We start from the raw sequence: 22,743 nt of genomic DNA, 5'->3' as shown, positions 1-22,743 counted from the left end.
AAGGGAGAGGGATAGAAACATCGATGAGAGAGAATATCCACTGAGGATTTGGCCCACAACCTGGGCCTGTGCCCTGACCAGGGATTGAACCAGGACCTCTTGGTGCATGGGTCGATACTCAACTACTGAGCCACAATGGCCAGGCTGCAAACATCCTTTTTTCAGATCAGTGCACATTTGTAGGTTCCAGAGTTAGGATGTGGGCAGATCTTGCAGAGGCACCTTCAACCCACTGAGGTTTTGTTGGTTCTGGAGAGCGTGGGGCAGAGGGAGTGCAGAGGCAAGGAAGGCGCCTGGAGCTAGAGGGTAAGGCTGAGTCACGATCGCCTGCTGACAGCAAGGATCCTGTTACACTTGACGCCGCCCGGTGTGGGATGCAGCATTCCACATTCCCAGAAGGGGGGAGGACGAGGTGGGGAGCAATATCCTGTTCCACAGCCCGGCCTCTCTGGCATCAGCTGTGGCAGTGGGCACACTGCGTCAGGGTGTCAGGATGCCTAGAGGCTGCATATGCTTGTCTGGGGGTGGGCGGATGGCACTGCCCAGGCCAGTGAGTGGGTGGGGGAGGGGTAGAAGGGAACAAACAATGGCTCAAGCTTGGGCACCTCTGGCCGCCCTCAGCCAGCATGGGGGTTGCAGAAACCAGGTTCCCCCAGCACTGAGGCAGTATCCATAAAACAAATTCGTGTCCTCCCTGCAGCCACAAGAAACTTGTCCTCACATAGTGCATCACTCCCCAAGCTCCCAGGAAAGAGGCAGTCTCCCTGTGTGCAGGCACCCTCGGGGCTTGGGGAGGACCAGCGCCCACATGGCTGGTGGCAAAGCCCACCCCAGCTCTTTTGCATAGGATTTTTTTCCCCAAGTACAATTTTTTAATAAAAATAATTACAAAGGATAAAAAATTCAGCCAAGAAAGACCAATTATTTCCCTAATAGATCAGTTTTTTGACATAATAACTCACATCAATTAAAAATGCTATCACGTAAAGCATGGTAGAGAAAAGAAATTTTGCTTCATAATTAGAAACTCACACTAAAACTTGCCAGAACAAAAACAAAAAAGCCATTTTGAAAATAAATACAGTCCATGTCAAAGGAGTATAAAACGAAGCCAGAAGTCTTCAAAAGGAAAACACGTTTCTTTCCAATATTTTCTCTTTTTTGTTTTGTTTTGTTTTCTGAAATTGGAGAGACTTTCAAATTCAAGGGTTGCCAAGCTGCTCTGATTTGGCTCCTTTAGTATCTGCTTTTTCACCACGGTTATCCTTGGATTTATCTTCTTCCTTAACATCAGCTGTTTTGTCCTCTGTTTCCTTCTTGTCTTCCTCAGTTCTCTTTCTTTGCTCCTTTCTTATGACCTCCTTCTCCTTCATCCTCTGAATCTGAGAACTCATCACAAGCTGTCCGTTTGTCTGATGCGCGAGTAGAAATTCTCTTGTCGCTCTTCTCTGTCTTCATCTCCACCGTCCTCATGAACAGCATCTTCTGGAATAGCTTGCATTTGGACGCCAGGTGCATGAGGTAATGTGTAAATTTTCAAATAAGCTGTTTCATCTTTTCCATATATTCTGGAGTGTTCTGGTTTGTCATATTTGAAGGACTAATATGCAGTTTGAAGTCTGGTCCAAAATGCTCAAAGTAACCATTTATATGGCCATTCACTGGGATCTCACAATCAAGAGCAACTGCAGTCTCACAAGTCCAAGAGCAAGCACCACTGTGAGTCGTGTAGCCACCTCCCCCAAGCGTCAGTAATGATAAACTGCAAGTTTTTACAGCTTCTACACGTTTAGCATGACCTTTGACCGTCAGATGGAAGCCACCAAGTCTATCACCCGACGGGGAGTCCACCCCACACTGACACTGCAGCACCAGGTCGACACCTCTCCATCACTTTGAGATGATAGGCTTACATATCTGTCCATGTGATTCATTGTCCACACCGTCTCTCACTGGAAAATTGACAGCATAGTATTTGCCCTTTCCTGCTCCAGTATCTGTCAAGTCTCCTGTTCCAGGAAAGTATTCCCTGTATTTATGGAATGATGCAGTCATTACACAATCTGTCCTGTAAAAAGCTTCTTCAACACCATCACCCTCTGATGATGCTTTATTAATTCAAGAATGGCAAGCACAATGTCATTAACATAACAGAATCCTGATGCTTCTGACTTCCTAGCATGATGTAATCCTCCTGCCCAATCCACGACCATATGTTTGCTGTCGGTTTAACTTCACAGCCCCAGCAACTGAGCCAAGAGTTGAGAGCTGACAAAACGGAGTCCATCAAACACTGGACAATCTTCTCCAACTTTGAATCTCTGCATCTGCGCTCTACACTCAGACGTGTCATCTGGACTTATTGAACGTAGACATTCAATACTCATCACTGTGATATTTTGTCATTTCTTCAGCAGTGGCCTTATGGGCCTGTATATTTCCATTTTTCTATATAAGCCATCATTTAGCAGCAAGTTACGGGTCATGCGGATTCTATGAGGTTTCATAGGATGGCCTTGTCCGTAGTAATAATTTCCAACATCAGCATCGTAGTAGTAGCAGACTTTCTTTCTGCCGCCTCCCTGGCTGTACGCCCCCCCACCCCCCTCCGGCTGCTGCCGCGCAGCTCGGCTGGGAGAGAAAGGGGCTGGGGAGTGGGTGGGGGTGGCCGTCTTGCGGGCGAAGGGCCAGTGGGAGGGAGGGAGGAGAGGCGAGAGCACGGGCGGGGAGCCCACGCCACACTGCGGAGGGGGAGGGGTGCAGAGGATTTCTTAAACAGACAACAGTGCTGTACTCTGGGGAACGGGGGCTGAGGTCCCCTCAGCCGTGAACAAAGGGGAACCAAACGCGGTGTTAGGAAGGAGCCTAGGCCCAAACAGGCGCGTTTCAGTACATAGACAGACGGATGGATGGAATCACTCCCCGGGAAGGCATCGCGCCGGGAGGAAGATGGTTTGAGGGGAGGACGCATTTCAAATCTCTTGAAACACCTTTTTCAAAAGGTTTTCCCAGACATACCCTTCAGTAAGTTGGGTCCCCTATTCTTTCAATTCACTTGTTCCGGGGAGAATGAACTGGAGAAGGGTGGGGGGAAATAATCAGCTGTCTCCTGCACCTGGGGGAAGGGTTGGGCACCTGGCGGTGGGGGTGGGGTGGGTGCAGCGGAGGGAGTGTGGCTGCCCCTCCCCCGTGGGGGGGGGGCTTTCCCGGAGGTTTGCCTGACCGACTGCTGTTATCACAACAATGGCTTGTCACCTCCTTACTCCCAGACTGAGGAATGTCACCTTGAAGTGTTTTCTTTGAGTCGCCCTTTGTCCCCTTCAGCCAACCGCAGCTGAAGAAACGCGGCTGCGGCGCCCGCACCCCGCCGGTGCGCCCACAGGTCCCGGTACTTCTGAGCACGTGACGGCAGCAAACGGTTTTACTGTCGGGCGGTGCTCTGGGCGCTGCTCACACACCGGCCTCCCACTGCGGGGAGACGGCCCGCACCCAGCTGCTTCCCAGGGCTGGCACTGGGCACGGACTTACCCGAGAGGCCCTCTTTCTATGTCACGTGCTGCTAATGTATTGTAGAATCAGAATGAGAAATTGAAGCTGCTTTTGCGCCACTCCCCGGGCTCCCAGCCGCCCGCGTCCCCGGCTCCCCATCCGCACCGCGCACCCCGGCTCCCCAGCCGCCCGCTCCGGCGGCTCCCCAGCCGCACCGCACACCCCGGCTCCCCAGCCGCACTGCGCACCCCGGCTCCCCAGCCTCCCGCTCCGGCGGCTCCCCAGCCGCACCGCACACCCCGGCTCCCCGGCTGCACCCTGCACCCCGGCTCCCCAGCCTCACCACGCACCCCGGCTCCCCAGACGCACCGCGCACCCCGGCTCCCCAGCCTCCCGCTCCGGCGGCTCCCCAGCCGCACCGCACACCCCGGCTCCCCGGCTGCACCCTGCACCCCGGCTCCCCAGCCTCACCACGCACCCCGGCTCCCCAGACGCACCGCGCACCCCGGCTCCCCAGCCTCCCGCTCCGGCGGCTCCCCAGCCGCACCGCGCACCCCGGCTCCCCAGACGCACCGCGCACCCCGGTAGTCAGTTGTCTCCTTACAGCCCCGTCGTGATCATCTTCCGGGACCTCACCAGCCACAGTGACCTGCTAGACCAGGAGCTCGCAGACGGCTGTGCCTGGGGAGGGAAGATGGTCAGGACAGGGGGTGACATGGAGGACTCGCTCGCTGGGGGCCCTGCCTCCGCTGGAGGCCGGGGCGAAGGCGCGGGAAGCACAGCCGTCACCGGTGTGGACAATGTCATGAACCTTCGCTCGCAGGGACAGCTTCACAGAAGCAGCCCACAGGAAGGACGACATAGAATCCATCAAGGGGAACCGTGAAGAACCGAGACCAGCAAGAGGAACGCCTTTTATGACGGGCTGCAGAACAAGCCCAGCGCATCCTTGCTAATTGCAAAACCCACCGGCTCTGTACTGGTGAGAACAGAAATCCACGCGGCAGGGTTGCCCCGCGGGACGACCGTGAGGATGGTGTGACCCTTATCGATTTTCTTTAAGGAGTGTTTGGAAATGGGATTTGGCAATTTGGATCTATCTCCTGTCAGAACTTACTTTTAAAAACAAAGCCCCACCCCCACTTCAATAATCACGGGAGAGGATGGGGCTGGAGGCTCAGCACGCAGATCCGCCCCAAACTGCCCGTGACACCCGCAACAGCAGCAGGAGACGCCGGTTTATGAGCCTTGAAACCCTCTGAGATGTGAGAGAAGATCCATAAAATCCTGGGTTGTTAGACCGCCACAGACCTGCTTCTCCAAACTGCTGAAACAATCGGAGCGCGAGTCACAGGCCGGAAGGAGAGCGGAACTGGTGCCGTCCTGAAAGCTAGAAAATAACCGTCTTCCCAACGCTCTGCTCGGGGCTGACCTAGGCAATTCACACTTATTATTTCATTGAATCCTGATAACAACCCAAGGCGAGAGGTATTGCCATTTTGTTTTATCAAGGAGATTCTCTCAGGTTACGTGCCCAAAGTCACACAGCTGAACCCTTTTGTAGCTGACTCAACAGGAGAATGTAGTCACCTCCAACTTAAATTTAAGACCCACATATAATACAGAATGAAAAGAAAATTTCATAATATGATGTGTACGTATTCTTACTACCTACAGTGTGTTCTCCAATACTTTGTATTCTATTCATTCTATTTTATTTTAAAGGCTGCTGGTCATGACTTGCTAAATGCATTTCATAGTCCATTAATGAGACAGGATCCTGCCCCCCACCTTCCCAGTGGACCCAGAAGAGGGATTTCCCAGGCTCCCCTGAATTGCTGGGTGAAGGGCAAATGGCCTCTCCCGTTAAACAGTGGGAGCTGTCTGCTCCTGTTCCTGAACCTTCTGGCCCTGAGGAATTTCACCCCAGCGGAGAGAACCTGCCCGGAGACCTCTGAGGAGCAGTGCCACCCCGAATAAACACTCAAAAAGCAGTTGCAAAGGGGAACTTCTCGCATTCCCAAGGACCAGTCAGGCCAGGTTGACCTCTGTCCTGTGTGAAATACTTCCACGAGTCCTGGGCACACGGTGCGCCCACATTTCAGCAAAACGTTTAACTAGTTTTCTAGTAGCCCCAAGGATGACTTGGGGGATGAGGGATGGCTAAGTAAACTCATTCCTGGTTGACTGCCTGTCCCAAACAGGGCTCAAGAGAGACAGCTGTGCGGGAGCTCTTGTAGAACCAAGAGCACTGAGCAGGAGTGAGTTATCACTCCTGCCAGCACTTAATTGCCTCTGTCTCCTCTACTCGAAGGCCAACCTCTGAGGGTGGAGAACCCATTTCAGTGGCCTCCGCTGTCTCCCCAGCACTGAGCCGCTCGGGCACTGCCATGTGCCCAGAACCCTGGTGGAACGTTATCACCAGTCAGCTGCCTGAAGGAGGGCACGGCCGGGCTCTGCCTCAGTCCTCTCACGTCCCACAGCTTACCAGCTACTTGGACAAGAGAATGGATGACGCTATTTATCAAAGTTTCAGGTGGCAAAAACTGGGACAGCCAAAGCGCTGGATGACAGAATCGGTGTCCAAAAATAACCGAACAGCCTGGCATGGCGGGCTGAAGCGAAGGAAGAATCGTGGATCTGCACTCCGCCCGCAGGTCTGAAACAGCTCCACGGGTACCCGAGAAGGGGCGCAGGGCTCACAGCGACACGTGTGAGGGCTTGTGGTTCTGTTGGAGCTGGTAAATGAAGCTGCCTGTGAAAACACAAGCTGGTGAACAGCGGAGGCTGCCAGAGCCCCTCGGCTTTGTGCTGGGAGAACTGGCTTTGTCTGAACCACTATTAAGGATGATATTGACACATTTCAAACCTCCAGGAGGAGAACAATATGTTGAATTTGCCTGCATCAAAATTGAGGACTTCTGTGCAGCAAAGATCACCATAAAGGCGCTGACTGGATGGATAAGTAGGAAAAGCTATTATATAAAATAAACACAGAATTGGTAGCCAGAGTATTTAAGGAACACCTGCAAACCAAGGAGAGAAAAGCAGGACACCAGGAAGAGGGCACAGGGGATGCATAGGCATCTCACGGGAGAGGAAACTCCATGCAGGGACTCACTGCTAATCAAAGAAATGCAAATGAGAACAACAGGCCTCTTCCTGGTAATAGCGGGAACTCCCTCCCCTGAACCCTCTGCTGAAACCTGAACTAGCTGGGGAAACCGTTGACAACACCCTCAGTAAAGACCTGACAGGAGGAGACAGCATCACTCTGCAGGGCACAGGAACCAAGGCAGGAGAGAGAGGACCTCTCCCTCAGGACGTCTGCCCACCAGGGGAGGGTGAACTCCCCTTTCCATGGTCTCTTCAGATGACCAAGTCTCCATCACAGCATAGGGCCTGCCCCAAGGAGGAGGGAAATTACCAGGGGACCGCCCCCCACCCCCCAAACAACCAGGGTGAGGGTGAACCAGAAGTGGAACCTGCCAGCTTTGCAGCTTCTGTTTGCCTGGGTGGCCCAGGGATTCCCAAGCCTCCACTTTGGGTAGCTCAACTCTGACAATGCCCCCAGGCTCCTGGGAGAAGCAAACAAACTCCTGTGGAGCAAATTAGCTTCATCCTGGCCTTCAAGTTATTCCCATATATAATGTTTTTTAATCCTCCCCTGAGGACATGCTTAGAGAGAGGGAGAGAGAGAGAGAGAGAAACATCAATTGTTTGCCTCTCATATGCACCCCAACCAGGGATCGTATGTGCCCTGACCAGGAATCCAACCCGGCAACCTTTCGGTGCATATAGTCAAAGATGACTTGGGACAAGGAATTCGGCTCCAGCCCACTGCCTAAGAGGCACAATTTCAGTGCTCCCAGACTCCAAATCGAACACCTGGGGCAGGGGTGGCGCAGAGTGTGGCCATCAGCAACTGGGTGCCCCAGCATCCAGAGATCCTGTGAGTAGGGGACAGTGTGGGTACCTGTGAGTGCCACCAGAGTGCTGGAAAGTTCTCCCTGGTACAGCTGGTCAGGTTTTGTGATAATATTCTACCTTTTCAAAAAATGTGCTTGAAAGGACTTCCGGTCAAGATGGCAGGTAGGTAAATGCGGTATCGCGTCCTCCCACAACCACGTCAAAGTTACAACTAAACTACAGAACAACCGTCATTTAAAACTGCCTGACATCGAGCTGAATGGCAGTCCTACGACTACGGGATTAAAGCAGCAGCTGCATCGAGACTGGTAGGAGGGGCGGAGGGGACGGGCTGGGCCCACACCCACGTGTGGCGGATAAAAATCAGGAGGACACCTCGGCTGGGAAGGTCCTTCCTGAGGACTGAGGGGTCCCCATCCCACACCAGGCACCCGCTCAGGGTTCCAGTGCCAGGAAGAGAATCCCCATCACTTCTGGCTGTAAAAACCAGCAGGAACTGAGGCTGAGGGTTGAGGCTGCTGCAGTCCCAGGCAGCTCCTCTTAAAGGGCCCGCGCACGGACTTACTTGGACTCACTTTTTCTGAACTCCAGTGCCAAGGGGAGGCAGCTAGAAAGGCGCCAGAGACATACAGGGAAGAACTGAGATTGGTAAGGGGGCGAGGGCTAGAGAGGCAGCTTTCTCCCAGACAAACGTGCTGGTGGAAGCTGTTTCTTTGGTGAGCCCTTCCCCCACAGGGCAGGCAGATCTGGGACTCCAGCAACCTGGCTCACACTGTTTGCTTGGCCCTGTTGATTCGCTGAGGTTCTGTCCCACCCAACTTTCAAGCCCACCCAAGCTGTTTCCAGTGGCTTTACCATAGGAATGGCCTGTCTTGGCTCTTGCTTCAGATTTTCCTAAATTCTCTCAAAAAAGCAACATCTGGCCACAGCAAGCCCCATATCTCTCAGTAAGTGGCCCCAGGCCTGGCACTAGGAGCAGCCAGCCTTGGTTCACAACTTGGCTTTGCTTGGGTACCTCCAAGCCCAGCACAAGAAGCAGCCATCTGCAGATCGCTTTATAGCTTATGCCTGGTGGCCCCGGGAAGAACACAGGCAGTGGCTGACCTTGCCCCAGAGCCAGCACACCAAGGGGACAGCTTAAGACCATAGTGAAGCACCATCACCCAAATACCTCCAAAAGCGACACACTCAAGGGGTAAACTCAGTGGGTACCAGAGCCCTGCTGAAGTAAGTCCTGTTCTGTGTGGTGGGCTCTGCACAGCTGATCCTCCAAGGTAATCAGAGGTCAGTGGTCCGTGGGCACAGCCAGTCCTTGCAGCTGAGCAGCCTGAGTAAATCCCTCCCACTGATGTGCCAACAGCAATCAAGACTCATTTACAACATAAGGGTGGACAGTCCACATGAGGGGGTGCACCTCAAGGCACAGCTGTGGTGATCAGGGAGGTCATGCCATTGAAAACGTAAAGACCCTACAAGACACCTACTACAATAGACTACTCTACTCAGCCTAGGAGACATAGCAACTCTACCTAATAAATAGAAACAAACACAGAGAGGCAGCCAAAATAAGGAGACAAAGAAACATGTCCCAAATGAAAGAACAGAATAAAACTCCAGGAAAAGAACTAAATGAAAGGGAGATAAGCAACCTAACAGATGCAGAGTTCAAAACACTGCTTATAAGGATGCTCAGTAAACTTAGTGAGGGCCTCAAGAACATAATAAAAGACCAGTCAGAAATGAAGGAGGCACTAACTGAAATAAAGAATAATTTACAGAGAATCAATAGTAGAGTAGGTAAAGCCAAGAAGCAAACCATTGATTTGGAATATAAGGGAGCAAAAAATACCCAATCAGAAAGCAAAAAGAAAAAAGAATCCAAAAAATATAAGGATAGTGTAATGAGCCTCTGGGACAACTTCAAGAGTACCAACATTCACATCATGGCGGAGGCAGGAGAAGAGAGAGCAAGAAATTGAAAACCTATTTGAAAAAATAATGACAAAAAACTTTCCTAACTTGGTGAAGGAAACAGACATACAAGTCCAGGAAGTACAGAGAGTCCCAAACAAGATGAACCCCAAGAGGCCCACACCAAGACACATCATCATCAAAATGCAAAAGGTTCAAGACAAAGAGAGAACCTTAAAAGCAGCAAGAGAAAAGCAGTTAGTTACCTACAAGGGTGCTCCCATAAGACTGTCAGCTGATTTCTCAAAAGAAACATTGCAGGTCAGAAGGGAGTGCCAAGAAATATTCAAAGTGATGAAAAGCAAGGACCTACAATCAAGATTACTGTATTCTGCAAAGCCAGCATTTAGAATCAATGGACATATGAAGAGTTTCCCAGACAAGAAAAAGCTAAAGGATTTCATCACCAAACCAGTATTATATGGAATGCTGAAGGGTCTTCTTGAAGAAGAAAAAGAAGATCAAAATATGAACAATAAAATGGCAATAAATACATATCTATCAACAATTGAATCTACCAACCAAATGAACAAGCAGAACAGAAACAGACTCACAAAGATACAAAAAAACTTTTTGTTGCTTGCCAGATGGGAGGGTGTTTGGGGCAATGGGTGAAAAAGGTGAAGGGATTAAAAAGTAACAAATTAGTTGTTAGACTGATGAACTTCAAAGGGAAGGGGGGAGGGGGAACAGGAATAGATAAACCAATGAACTTGTTTGCATATATGCATAGCCAATGGACATGTACGGTATTGTGTTGGGGGGGAGGGGAGGGAGTGGGGAAAAGGGGGCAATGGGGTAAAAATTGGGGACATCTGTAATACATTCAACAATAAAGATAAGTTTAATAAATAAATAAATAAAATGTATAATGGCCCGGCTGGTTGGGCTCAGAGGTTAGAGTGTCGCCCTTCTGACCAAAGGGTCCTGGGTTCAATTCTCAGTCAAGGGCACGTACCTGGGTAGCAAGTTCTATCCGGCCACGGTAGGGGTCATGCGGGAGGCAACCAATCGATGTGTCTCTCTCACGTCAATGTTTCTCTCTCTCTCTCTCTCCCTCCCTCCCACCCTCTTTAAATATCAATGGAAAAATATCCTTGGGTAAGGACTAACAACAACAACAACAACAAAAGATAGAGAGAGCCCTGGCTGATTTGGCTCAGTGGCAGAGCAGCCTGTGGACCAATGAGTCTCGGGTTCAATTCCAGCCGAGGGCACATACCTCGGTTGCGGTTCGTCCCTGGCCCTGGTTGGGGTCGTGTAGGTGGCAGCCAGTTGATGTGTCCCTCTCAACATCACATAGATGTTTCTCTCTCACTCTTCCTCCCTCTCTGCCTCTCCCTCTATGAAGATGAATGCAAAAATGTCCTTGGGTGAGGATAAAAACATCTATTTTTAGAATATTTTATTTATATCTTCTACTATATTCTACTTATTTATATTGCATTGTTATTTTCTTTTTTAAAAAATATGTTTTTATTAATTTTTAGAGCAAGAGGAAGGGAGAGAGAGAGAGAAACATCGATGAGAGAGAAACATCAATTGGATGTCTCCTGCATACCCCCTCCCCCCCGCCACTGGGGATTTGGCCCACAACCCAGGCATGTGGTCTGACCGGGAATCGAACCAGTGACCTCTTGGTGCATGGGTTGATACTCATTCCACTGAGCCACACCAGCAGGCTGATATAAATTTAATACGTGATCTTCATATCACAGATTTAGTTCTAGTTTAACTTTTAACTAAATTTAAAATTTTTAATAGCATTAAATAATTAGATTTAATCATTAACCAGAAATATGGAAAGATTATTTTGTTTATAAATTTAGCAAAAATAGATGATGCAGCCCTGGCTGGTTTGGCTCAGCGGTTAGAGCATCAGCCCACAGACCAAAGGGTCTCCAGTTCGATTTCCAGTCAAGGTCAGGTACCTGGGTTGCAAGTTTGATTCCCAGCCCTAGTCGGGGTCGTGTGGGAGGCAATCCATTGATGTGTCCCTCACACATCCATGTTTCTCCCTCTCCCTTCCTTCCACTCTATCTAAAAATAAATGCAAAAATATAATCAGGTGATGATTAACAAAACAACAACAATAATAATAGATGCTGCAAATAATTGGAGTCACTGAGAGAGAACTCTCTTCAACTAATTGGTCAGTTTTGCATTTTGGCTGTGAGTCTATTTTTGCCAGACTCTGTGAGGAGACCAGCCACCGTTACAAAAAAAGAACTGATATTATAAGAGTATCTTATTTTCCTAAAATAGCCACGTCATATAATCTGGATTATTTCTTTTATAACAAGTGTACATTGATTTAACAAAACCAAGTGATTTTAATAACATGGCAGCAGTACAAAATTGAATTTTGTAATCATCTCAACATGAAAAAATCACGTTGGCTTCCTGTTTAATTAGAGCCCCTTAAAGAGAAGTTGTCTTCCTTTGCCAGTTTCCACAGGCTACAGAGTGCATTCTTCCAAATGAAATGTTCTTTCCGTATGTGTCTTAACAAAGCCACTGCCAGGAACGCCAGCGCTCACCCTGTGCAAGGCTGTGAGAAAGGCCCTAACCTGCTCTCTGCCTGGGCTGTGCCAGGGTCAGGGCTGGGTGTCAATTGCACAGAGCACATGGGGGTGCCTCTCCGGAGGGCAGGCTACACACATCCGCAGCATTGCCGGAGAGCCCAGCCTCCGAACCCTGGCAATGCTGTTTCCCACCTCTTGTCTCTAACTGGTGCAAGGTGGTCCTCTCACTCACATGAGGTTTTCATTTTGTTTATTGCGCTTATCATTTCTAGAAGGTCAATTTGTTCTTTTAAAAATCTGTCACATTACTTTTTCTACTTTCCTATTTCCTGCATGTATATTCAACTTATTTCTTAAAATAATAAACTTATGTTATAATCTGTATGAGATAGCTCCAAAATCAGTCTTAGCTGGGCTTGCCCCTAGGCCATAGGATACCTGTATGTAAATTAGAAAAAGTGGCCCTCTTCAAGCCCATTTTTAAAAAATCTTTATTGTTGAATGTATTACAAATGTTCCTCATTTTTCTCCCATTGACCCCCTCTTCCCCACTCCCACCCCCCTCCTGCCTTTTCCCACACTGTTGTCTGTGTCCATTGGTTATGCATATAAGTTTTTTGGTTTATTTCTTCCCACCCCCCAATCTTCTTCCCTTTGAGGTTTGTCAGTCTAGCAACCAATTTGTACTTCTTAATCCCTTCACCTTTTCCACCTATTCCTCCAACCCCTCTCCCATCTGGCAACCAACAAAATGTTCTCTGTATCTATGAGAATGTTTCTGTTCTGCCTGTTCATTTTGTTTGTAGATTCCATTGTTGATAGACATGTATTCATTGCCATTTTGTTTGTTTATATATTTTATCTTTTTCTTCAAAAAGACCCTTCAGCATTTCATATAATAATGGTTTGGTGGTGATGAACTCCTTTAACTTTTTGTTGTTTGGGAAAGTCTTTATATGGCTTTGATTCTAAATGACAGCTTTGCAGGATAGAGTAATCTTGGTTGTGGGTTCTTTTCATCACTCTGAATATTTCTTGCCACTCCCTCTGGCCTGCAATGTTTCTTTTGAGAAATCAGCTGACAGCCTTATGGAAACTCCCTTGTAGGTAACTAGCTGCCTTTCTCTTGCTGCTTTTAAGATTCTCTCTTTGTCTTGAACCTTTTGCATTTTGATACTGATGTGTCTTGGTGTGGGCCTCTTGGGGTTCATCTTGTTTGGGACTCTCTGTACTTCCTGGACTTGTATGTCTGTTTCCTTCACCAAGTTAGGGAAGTTTTCTGCCATTATTGTTTCAAACAGGTTTTCTATTTCTTGTTCTCTCTCTTCTCCTTCCGGCACCCCCAAGATGCAAATGTTGGCACGCTTGAAGTTGTCCCAGAGGCTCCTTTCACTATCCTCATTTTTTTGGATTCTTTTTTCTTTTTGCTGTTCTGATTGGGTGCTTTTTGCTTCCTTAGATTCCAAATCAATGGTTTGCTCCTTGGCTTTACCTACTCTACTATTGAATCTGTGTAAATTATTCTTTATTTCAGTTAGTGCCTCCTTCATTTCTGACTGTGTATCCATCATTCCGACTGGTCCTTTTTTATGCTCTTGAGGCCCTCACTAAGTTCATTGAGCATCCTTATAAGCAGTATTTTGAACTCAGCATCTGTTAGGTTGCTTATCTCCATTTCATTTAATTCTTTTCCTAGAGTTTTGTTCTGTTCTTTCATTTGGGACCTGTTTCTTTGTCTCCTCATTTTGGCTGCCTCCCTGTGTTTGTTTCTGTGTATTACTTAACTAGAGGTATGGGGCTAGCTGAGACCAGATGTTGCTTGTTTGAAAGAGTTTAGGAAAACCTGAAGCAGGATCCAAGACAGGCCAATCCTATGGTTAAGCAACTGGCAACAGCTTGGGTGGGCCTGAAAGCTGGGTGGGGTGAGGTCTCAGGGAATCACCAGGGTGGGGCAAACAGTGTGAGCCAGGTTGCTGGAGTCCCAGATATGGTGACCGTCTGCCACCCTAGGGCAGGGCTCACCAAAGGAACAAAGGCCTCTGACAGCACTTCTGTCCCGGAGAAAAGCCCCCTCTCCAGCCCTCGCTCCAGTGCCAAACAGCTCAGTTCTTCCCTGTATGTCTCTGGTGCCCCTCGAGCTGCCTCCCCTCCAAGCTTAGAGGGAGAGAGTACGATAAGTCCGTGCGCGGGCCCTTTAAGAGGAGCTGCCTGGGGCTCCAGCACATCAGCCTCCCTGAGCCTCAGTTCCTGCTGGTTTTTCCAGCCAGAAGTGATGGGGATTCTCTTCCTGGCACTGGAACCCTGAGAGTGGCACCTGGTGTGGGACGGGGACCCCTCAGTCCTCAGGGAGGACCTTCCCAGCCGAGGTGTCCTCCTGATTTTTATCCGCCAGCCCGTCCCCTCAGCCCCTCCTACCAGTCTGGATGCAGCTGTTGCTTTAAATCCATAGTCGTAGGACTTCCATTCAGCTTGATGTCAGGTGGTTCTGAATGATGGTTGTTCTGTAGTTTAGTTGTAACTTTGATGTGATTGTGGGAGGACGCGATACCCACTTACCTACCCGCCATCCTGACGTCCTCTCTTCTCTTCAAGCCTGGGCTCTGTGTCTGGTGGGCTCCAGGGGTGCTCAGACGTGGGCAGCTCTCCCGCTCCCCCCAGGGCGGCTGCTTTCTCCTTCACTCGCTGCACAAACATCTGCTTCCTTGCTGCTTCCTCCTCAGATGGTCCCCTAACACCTGTGCTTTGGCTTCGTGGGTCTGGAAGCCTGAGCGCTCCTTCCCTGGGCCCAGGTCAGTGGAGCTCGAGCCGCCGGGCTGCAGCGCCTGTCCCGTGTGTGCCTGGTGCGGGTCTGTTCTCGCAGATCCGCGTGTTCCTGCAACCGAACGTCTCCTGGAGCTTTACCAAGTCAGTGGTTTTCACTTTCTGCTCGTGCGCCACCCCCAGGTACTGGCGAGCTTGGACCACCTTACTTCCAACTTTTACCTCATCCATACTTCCCACAACAGCAAATGGCAGTGTCCATTCACGGCAGCATTGCCTCTAGCAAGTCTCATCATCTCGGGGAGTGGGCGTCACTCACGAGCTTCATCTTAAACTTCTGTAGTTTGGCTTCAGAAACTGCACCTGCTTTGTCAATGGTATCAGTTCACCTGCTGCCCAGGCTCTTCACGGTTGAGAGAGTGAGTCTTGGTGGAGGAAGCAGAGGTGCATGTGGATACGAGGATCATGGTGGTTACAGAGAGGACACTTGGTCTTCAGTTCTTCTTGGGATTGGCATCTGTGTAGTCAACTGCTGGTTGGTCACTGTCTTCTTTGTTTATTTGGTCACCAAATGCCACTGTGTTCACAATGGTCGATTTCCTGGAGTTCATATGCCTGACCTTTAAGTCTAATGTGGATAAAAACGTGAGGATTCATGATCTTCAAAATTAGCATTAAACAATGTGTCAATCAGCGTTGGTTTTTCAGTTCCAGCCTCCCCAAAACAGAGAAGGTGGAGACAGGACCCTTGCTGAATGGACCTGTTGACCAGCTGATCAGAAAAATTCTCAAAACCAACATAGCCAGACATAGTTAAAGAAGGAGTATTTTCGCCTGGCCGGTGTGGCTCAGTGGTTGAGCGTTGACCCATGCACCAAGAGGTCAAGGGTTTGATTCCCAGTCAAGGCACATGCCCAGGTTATGGGCCTGATCCCCAGTGGGGGGCATGCAGGAGGCAGCCAATCGATGTTCTCTCTCATCAATGTTTCGTCTCTCTCTCCCTCTCCCTTCCTCTCTCTAAATATTAATAAAGAAAAAAAATTTTTTTTTAAAAGGAGTATTTTCTCGTTTTCTCTGTGTATCATCAGATACTTGTTAGGATATACAAGTTTTTTGTTTTGTTTGTTAATCCTCACCCAAGGATATTTTTTCCCTTGATTTTTAGAGAGTGGAAGTGAGGGAGAGGAGAAGGGGAGGGAAAGAGAGAGAGAGAAACCTTGATGTGAGAGAGACACATCAATTGGTTGCCTCCCACACTTGACCTGACTGGGCCAGGGATCGAACCTGCAACCCAGGTATGTGCCCTTGACTTGGATTTGAACCCACAACCCTGCAGTGATAAGGCTGATGCTCTGACCACTGGGCACACCAGCCAGGGCAGGACATACAAGATTCTGTTGCCATGTGAAACTGAAGGGGCCCAAATCATACAAGGCAGGAAGCTGTAGACATATGTCTGCTCTGACTGCAAAGCCAGCGTTCCTTCCACTGCCCCGGTTATAAACCACATGCAGATTCACTGTGCAGGGGCCGCCACCTCACAGGGCCTGGCCCGGCTGGCTGAGCAAAGTGGGCGAGGGCCCCTGGCGTGGCCACAGGTCTTATCCCCGCTGGAGAGGGCTTAGCTCAAGGGACAAGGGCTGAGGCTCACACCACGTGTTTTAAACAGTGAATTCGATCTGCCTTATTAAATCAGATCTCGGAGGGGCTCAGTGGTTGAGCATAGTCCCGTGCACCCAACGGTTGCTGGGGCACAAGAGAAAGGCAGATCGATGTTTCTTTTTCACATCAATGTTTCTCTCTCTCTCTCTCTCAGCATGTCATAGGCTGAGGATTAAAAAAAATCAGATCTCCTAACTCCAAATACTAGGTGCAATTTATGCTGATAATATTTAAAACGGTTGGCAATTTCTGGACACCCCTGGCTGGTCCCTGGAAGCTCATCCTCAGAAGAGGTGACCAGGCCAGTCCCGTGGGAACTCAGCCCTGTGTGCGCCCAGCTAACAGGATTGACGGCTGCGATGTATTGTCACCAGTTGACCTTGTTTCCGGTTGTTGAGTACAATTGCTTGTGTTAAGGCTACACGCGCAGGCTCCTCATTAACAGATGGGATTTATGCTGGTTTGCTGTGTTGTATTTGAAATGCTCAGCTCAGATGCATTTTTATTAGATTCTGGGAGCTCTAGGGGTTTCTCATAAGTAAGCTTCTTGTTAATTGCCTTTTTTTGTACACAAAGTCCTAAATTGGAAAAATGAAAAAAAATTATAACTAAAATGTGTCTACTTAAAATGCAATTCTTTTGTAGTTTTATGCATTCTTTTTCCTGTACAGTATTGTTAATTATTTAAAACATTTTTATGCTCCATTGGGGTAACTGGCCTAAATTAAAGCTGAAACTAGGAAAAAGTAGTGCAAGTGATGGTGTCTTCTCTTCCCCGTAGCAGTTCTGAGGGGCAATGGGTGCGTTTGAAAGAGCCTGGGCTTTCCTCTCATGCACGTCCCCTGGGCGTCCCCAGCCAGCTATGGATTCCTGACCCTGGTGAAATGGGATTGTCACCTCCCCGACAGTCGTTATGAAGGTGGAAGGTAATATGAATAAAGTGCCTGGTCCGTGGAAGAGTTTTAACATTATTCCCTGTGTGGCCCTTGCCAGAGTTGGATGGTTTAAGCATGTCACTCTTGTGGGTGTTTTGTTTTGTTTGTTTGTCTTTTTTTTTTTTTTGTACAGACAGAGTGGGAGGGAGAGAGAGGAAGAGAGAGAAACATCGATGTGAAAGGGACACATCGAGTGGCTGCCACCCGCACGACCAACCAGGGCCGGGGACAAACTGCAACCGAGGTACATGCCCTTAGCGGGAACCGAACCCGGGTCTCTCAGGACCGCAGGCCAACGCTCTAACCGCTGAGCCAAACCGGCCAGGGCTGTTTGTTTGTCTTTACACATAGCATGACCTGGTAGGCTGTTCTTGCCCTCTATATATTCTTGTCATTGTGATTTTACCTCCAGACTTGAGACACACCTTCATAGGGGCCAATTTATCCGATTTTCCCCACAGCCAGTGAAGGTCTGTCTCAAGGCCACTGATATAACTCACAATCCAAAATTAAAAAACCACCCCTGGCTGGTTTGACTCAGCGGTTGGAGCATCGGCCTGTGAACCAGAGAGTCCCGGGTTCGGTTCCTGCTAGGGGCACGTACCAACAAAACAAAACAAAATGAAACGAAATTAGAAAACACACAAAGAATTAATCCACCACAATGAGTTTGTCTACATAACAAACAGCAGAGTTAGACCCTCAAGCATGTCAGATAATGGAATTACAAGACTCAAGTCATAAGTATGTTAAAAATTATTGAAGCCACCTTGGCTGGTGTTGCTCAGTGGTTAGAGCATCAGCCCGCTCACCAAAAGGTTGCAGGTTCAATTCTCAGTCAAGGGCACTTACCTGGGTTGCAGATTCGATCCTCACTGAATGTGGGAGGCAACCAATTCACATTGATGTTTCTTCTCCCCCGCCCTACCTTCCACTCTCTAAAAATCAGTGGGAAAAATATCCTCTGGTGAGGACTAACCACCACCACAACAAAATTATTGAAGTCATCAAACAAAGATGAGAAATGAATGGGGTGCAATAAAAACGATTAGACAGGCATCAATGATTACAAATGATGGTTATGCACTCAGTGAACGGGTTAAACAGAAGATAAGAAGTAGCCGAGGTTAGACTTGGGCACTGGAAGATAAATAACAAAATTATTAAAAATGTAGCACAGAAAGATAAAGAGATAAAAAATTATAAAATAGAGGAAGAGCCATGGTGGATAGAATGAGATATTTTAACAAATGTCTGAAAAAATTAGCAGGAGAGGATCGAGAGAATGAGAGGGAATAGAGAAAATTCTCACTATTTACAAGTTTATTCAACAACTGTTTATAAGCACCTAATGTGTGCCAGGCACTATTCTAGGCTCTTATAACATATAATAAGATGATAAATAGAGATCATCTTCCGGAACTGGTTTTGGGCAAGAAATCTCAGTCTCAGGAAATGAATCCCACGATACACTGAACCCTCGCCCAGACACACCAGAGAGAGAAACTGAAGAGCTCAAAGATATTAGAAAAGAAACCAGAGGAAAACAAATGCTTCCCACAAAGCAACAACACCTGGACACACAGCAATTTTCTCAACAACAACTATAGAAATTAGAAGTCAAAGGAACACTGTCTTCATAGTTCTTCAAGGAAATATCTGGCAACTTAGACCATTACACCCAGATGACCCATCATTCGAGAATGAAAGGGACCTAAACAAACCACAGTATACAGTCAAGTCCTGTTTATTTTTATTTTTATTTTTTAATCCTCACCTGAGGACATTTTTCCATTTTTTTGTACAGATAGAGTGGGAGGGAGAGAGAGGAAGAGAGAGAGAGAGGAAGAGACACATCGAGTGGCTGCCACCCGCACGACCAACCAGGGCCGGGGACAAACTGCAACCGAGGTACGTGCCCTTAGCGGGAACCGAACCCGGGTCTCTCCGGACCGCAGGTGGACACTCTAACCGCTGAGCCAAACCGGCCAGGGCAAGTCCTGTTTAGATTTACCTACATTCTATCTGATTTTTAAAACAATTGGAGAAGCATAAATATAGAGTAAGCATTAGGTGGTGTAAGAGAATATTTTGTTAGTGATGGTGATACAATGGTTAAATAGGATATGTCCTTATTTTCATAAAATGAATACTCAAGAATGTAGGGGTGAGCCCTGGCCAGTTTGGCTCAGTGATTAGAGGGGCCAAAGTATCTCGAGTTCAATTCCCGGTCAAGGGCTTGTACCTGGGTTGCAGGTTCGACCCTTGTCCCTGGTCAGAGTTGTGTGGGAGGCAACCAATCAATGTATCTCTCTCACATTGATGTTTCTCTCTGTCTCCTTTCCTCCCTTCCACTCTATCTAAAAATAAATGGAAAAATAGCCTTGGGTGAGGATTAACAAAAAAGTAAAAAAAAATTTAAGGGTGAGCCCTGGCCTGTTTTGCTCAGTGGCTAGAGCATCCGCCCACGGGCCAGAGAGTCCTGGGTTCAGTTCCCTCTAAGGGCACGTACCTCAGTTGCAGTTTGTCCCTGGCCCCAGTTAGGGTCATGTGTCTCTCTCACATCGATGTTTCTCTCTCTTGCCCTCCTTCTCTCCCTCACTTCCTCCCTCTCTCCCTCCTCTCTATCTAAAGATAAATGCAAAAATGTCCTCGGGTGAGGATAAAAAAGAGTTCCAGGGTAAAATCTCATGATGTGCATAATAACTTTTTTTTTATCCTCACCCAAGGACACTTTTTTGCATTTATCTTCAGATAGAGCAGAAGAGAGAGAGGGAGGAAGAGAGAGAGAGAAACATCAACATGAGAGAGACACATGGAGTGGCCGCCACCCACACGACCCCAGCCAGGGCTGGGGACAAACTACAACCAAGGTACGTGCCCTTAGTGGGAACCAAACCCGGGACTGTCTGGTCCATGGGTCGACACTCTACCCGCTGAGCCAAACTGGCCAGGGTTCGTAGCATAGAATTTGTCCAAGAATGTTTAGATAACATATTATTGTGTTCTGATATGAGTACTGCATCACCTGGGATGTGATCTAGCCAATAGTGCTTGATGTAAATCTAATTAAGCCTTTGGGTCTAACTTACAGTTTAAAGGAAATACAGAGGACAGGTTCCCCAAATGGTAACGTCTGTGCACATTTACTGGTCGTTCCTCCTCTTCCCTCTCTGTTCCTCTGCACGGTACCTCCTTACCCCTCAATACGCAAATGAATACTTGTCAAAATCAGAAAATTTATTTTTAGTTCACTTTAATCTGGAAAATTATATGCCAGTTATTATTATTTTTTTTTTTGCAGAATGTCCCTCAATTTGGGTTTGCCTGATGTTTTTTATAATTAGATTCAGGTTATGCATTTTTTTGCCAGAAATACTGCATGATGCTGTGCCCTGCAAAGCATGCATTATTTGTTAAATAAAAATGACTTTAAAAAATAAATAAAGGAAATTCAGAGGAAAAAGGAACATGATAGACATCACCACATGGAAGAAATCAGACTCAGAAGGTAGGACATTCCACAGGACAATCAGCCCTGTCTATCCAGCTAATGAGTGTCCTGCAAAAAAAGGACTGTTTGATAGTAAAGAGGCTTGGAGGACACATCAATAAACGGATGCAGTATGTGATTCTGGATTGGATCTGATTTGGAAAACCAGACATTATTGGGATAATTGGGAAAGTATGAATATGAAATGGATATTAGATGATATTAAGAAATTATTGTTCATTCATTAGATGTGTTCATGTTAATTTGGCTATGTAAGCAAACGTTCTGTTTTAAATGTAGACACAAATATTTAAGATCAGAATATCAAGCCCTGGCCGGTTTGGCTCAGCGGTTAGAGCGTCGGCCTGAGGTCCAGAGAGACCCGGGTTCGGTTCCCGCTAAGGGCACGTACCTTGGTTGCAGTTTGTCCCCAGTCCTGGTTGGGGTCATGTGGGTGGCAGCAACTCAATGTGTCCCTTTCACATCGATGTTTCTCTCTCTCTCTATTCCTCTCCCTCCCTCCCACTCTACCTGAACAAAAAAATGGAAAAATGTCCTCGGATGAGGATTAAAAAAAAAAGGTCAGAATATCAAGATATCTAAAATTCTGGATTTTAAAAATATAAAGATAAAAATTTTCAAATGAGGGTGAAATAACATCATTTTTATCCAAAGGAAAACTCAGAGCTTATTATGCAGCCTCAGTGAAGGAACCCCAGGGATATGTTCCGCACGGAGGACACCGCCACCACCACGCAGGAGCAAGGAGTGTGCAGGCGAACACGCGAGCGTCGGGCAGATGCCGGGGAGGACGCGAGCGTCGGACAGATGCCGGGGAGCACGCGGGCGTCGGACAGATGCCGGGGAGCACGCGAGCGTCGGACAGATGCCGGGGAGCACGCGAGCGTCGGACAGATGCCGGGGAGCACGCGAGCGTCGGGCAGATGCAGGGAAGGACGCGAGCGTCGGGCAGGTGCGGGCGAGCACGCGGGCGTCGGGCAGGTGCGGGGGAGCGTGCGAGCGTCGGGCAGGTGCGGGGGGGGCGCGCGGGCGTCGGGCAGGTGCGGGCGGGCACGCGGGCGTCGGGCAGGTGCGGGCGAGCACGCGAGCGTCGGGCAGGTGCGGGCGAGCACGCGGGCGTCGGGCAGGTGCGGGCGAGCACGCGGGCGTCGGGCAGGTGCGGGCGAGCACGCGGGCGTCGGGCAGGTGCGGGGGGGGGCACGCGGGCGTCGGGCAGGTGCGGGTGGGCACGCGGGCGTCGGGCAGGTGCGGGGGGGGGCACGCGGGCGTCGGGCAGGTGCGGGGGAGCACGCGGGCGTCGGGCAGGTGCGGGGGAGCACGCGGGCGTCGGGCAGGTGCGGGGGGGGCACGCGGGCGTCGGGCAGGTGCGGGGGGGGCACGCGGGCGTCGGGCAGGTGCGGGTGGGCACGCGGGCGTCGGGCAGGTGCGGGTGGGCACGCGGGCGTCGGGCAGGTGCGGGGGAGCACGCGGGCGTCGGGCAGGTGCGGGGGAGCACGCGGGCGTCGGGCAGGTGCGGGCGAGCACGCGGGCGTCGGGCAGGTGCGGGGGAGCACGCGGGCGTCGGACAGGTGCTGGCTGTGTGAGGCCGTAACAGTAACGTCAGTATGCGGGACTCACACTACGATAAACTGAATGCTGGAGGTGAACACGCCGAAGGAAGGTGTGTGGTAAGCGCTGCAGCAATGAGAGGCTTTCTGTTCTGAAGAAGGCACAGAACTTAACCAACTTTAGACTGTCAAGTTCGCATGTTAAAATATTAAAGATATTTGCTAAAAGGGCAGAAATAGAAAATATAACTTCTAAACCACAAGAAAAGAAATAAAGGAAAGAAAGAAAACACAGTTGTGCCGAATGCGAGCAGGAAAGGGGAAAGACGCAGCGCAGGAATCACAGGGCGACGCCAAGCCATAGCCATGCATCCAAACGCCCTGCTTCACTCGTCGCCATGAGCGTAACT

At 49.1% G+C, this 22,743-nt stretch overlaps 2 pseudogenes; both read right to left on the bottom strand.

The window, feature by feature from the left end:
* Positions 1–1,202: 1,202 nt before the first annotated feature.
* Positions 1,203–2,934, bottom strand: LOC118621325 (annotated as a pseudogene).
* Positions 2,935–14,471: 11,537 nt separating this feature from the next.
* LOC118621322 lies at positions 14,472–16,079 on the bottom strand (annotated as a pseudogene).
* Between the last annotated feature and the right edge of the window lie 6,664 nt (positions 16,080–22,743).

The sequence above is a fragment of the Molossus molossus genome, unplaced genomic scaffold (assembly GCF_014108415.1).
Source record: "Molossus molossus isolate mMolMol1 unplaced genomic scaffold, mMolMol1.p scaffold_m16_p_8, whole genome shotgun sequence".
Lineage (NCBI taxonomy): Eukaryota > Metazoa > Chordata > Mammalia > Chiroptera > Molossidae > Molossus > Molossus molossus.
Note: the sequence above shows the minus strand (reverse complement) of the source record. Positions and strands in the feature narration are given on the sequence as shown.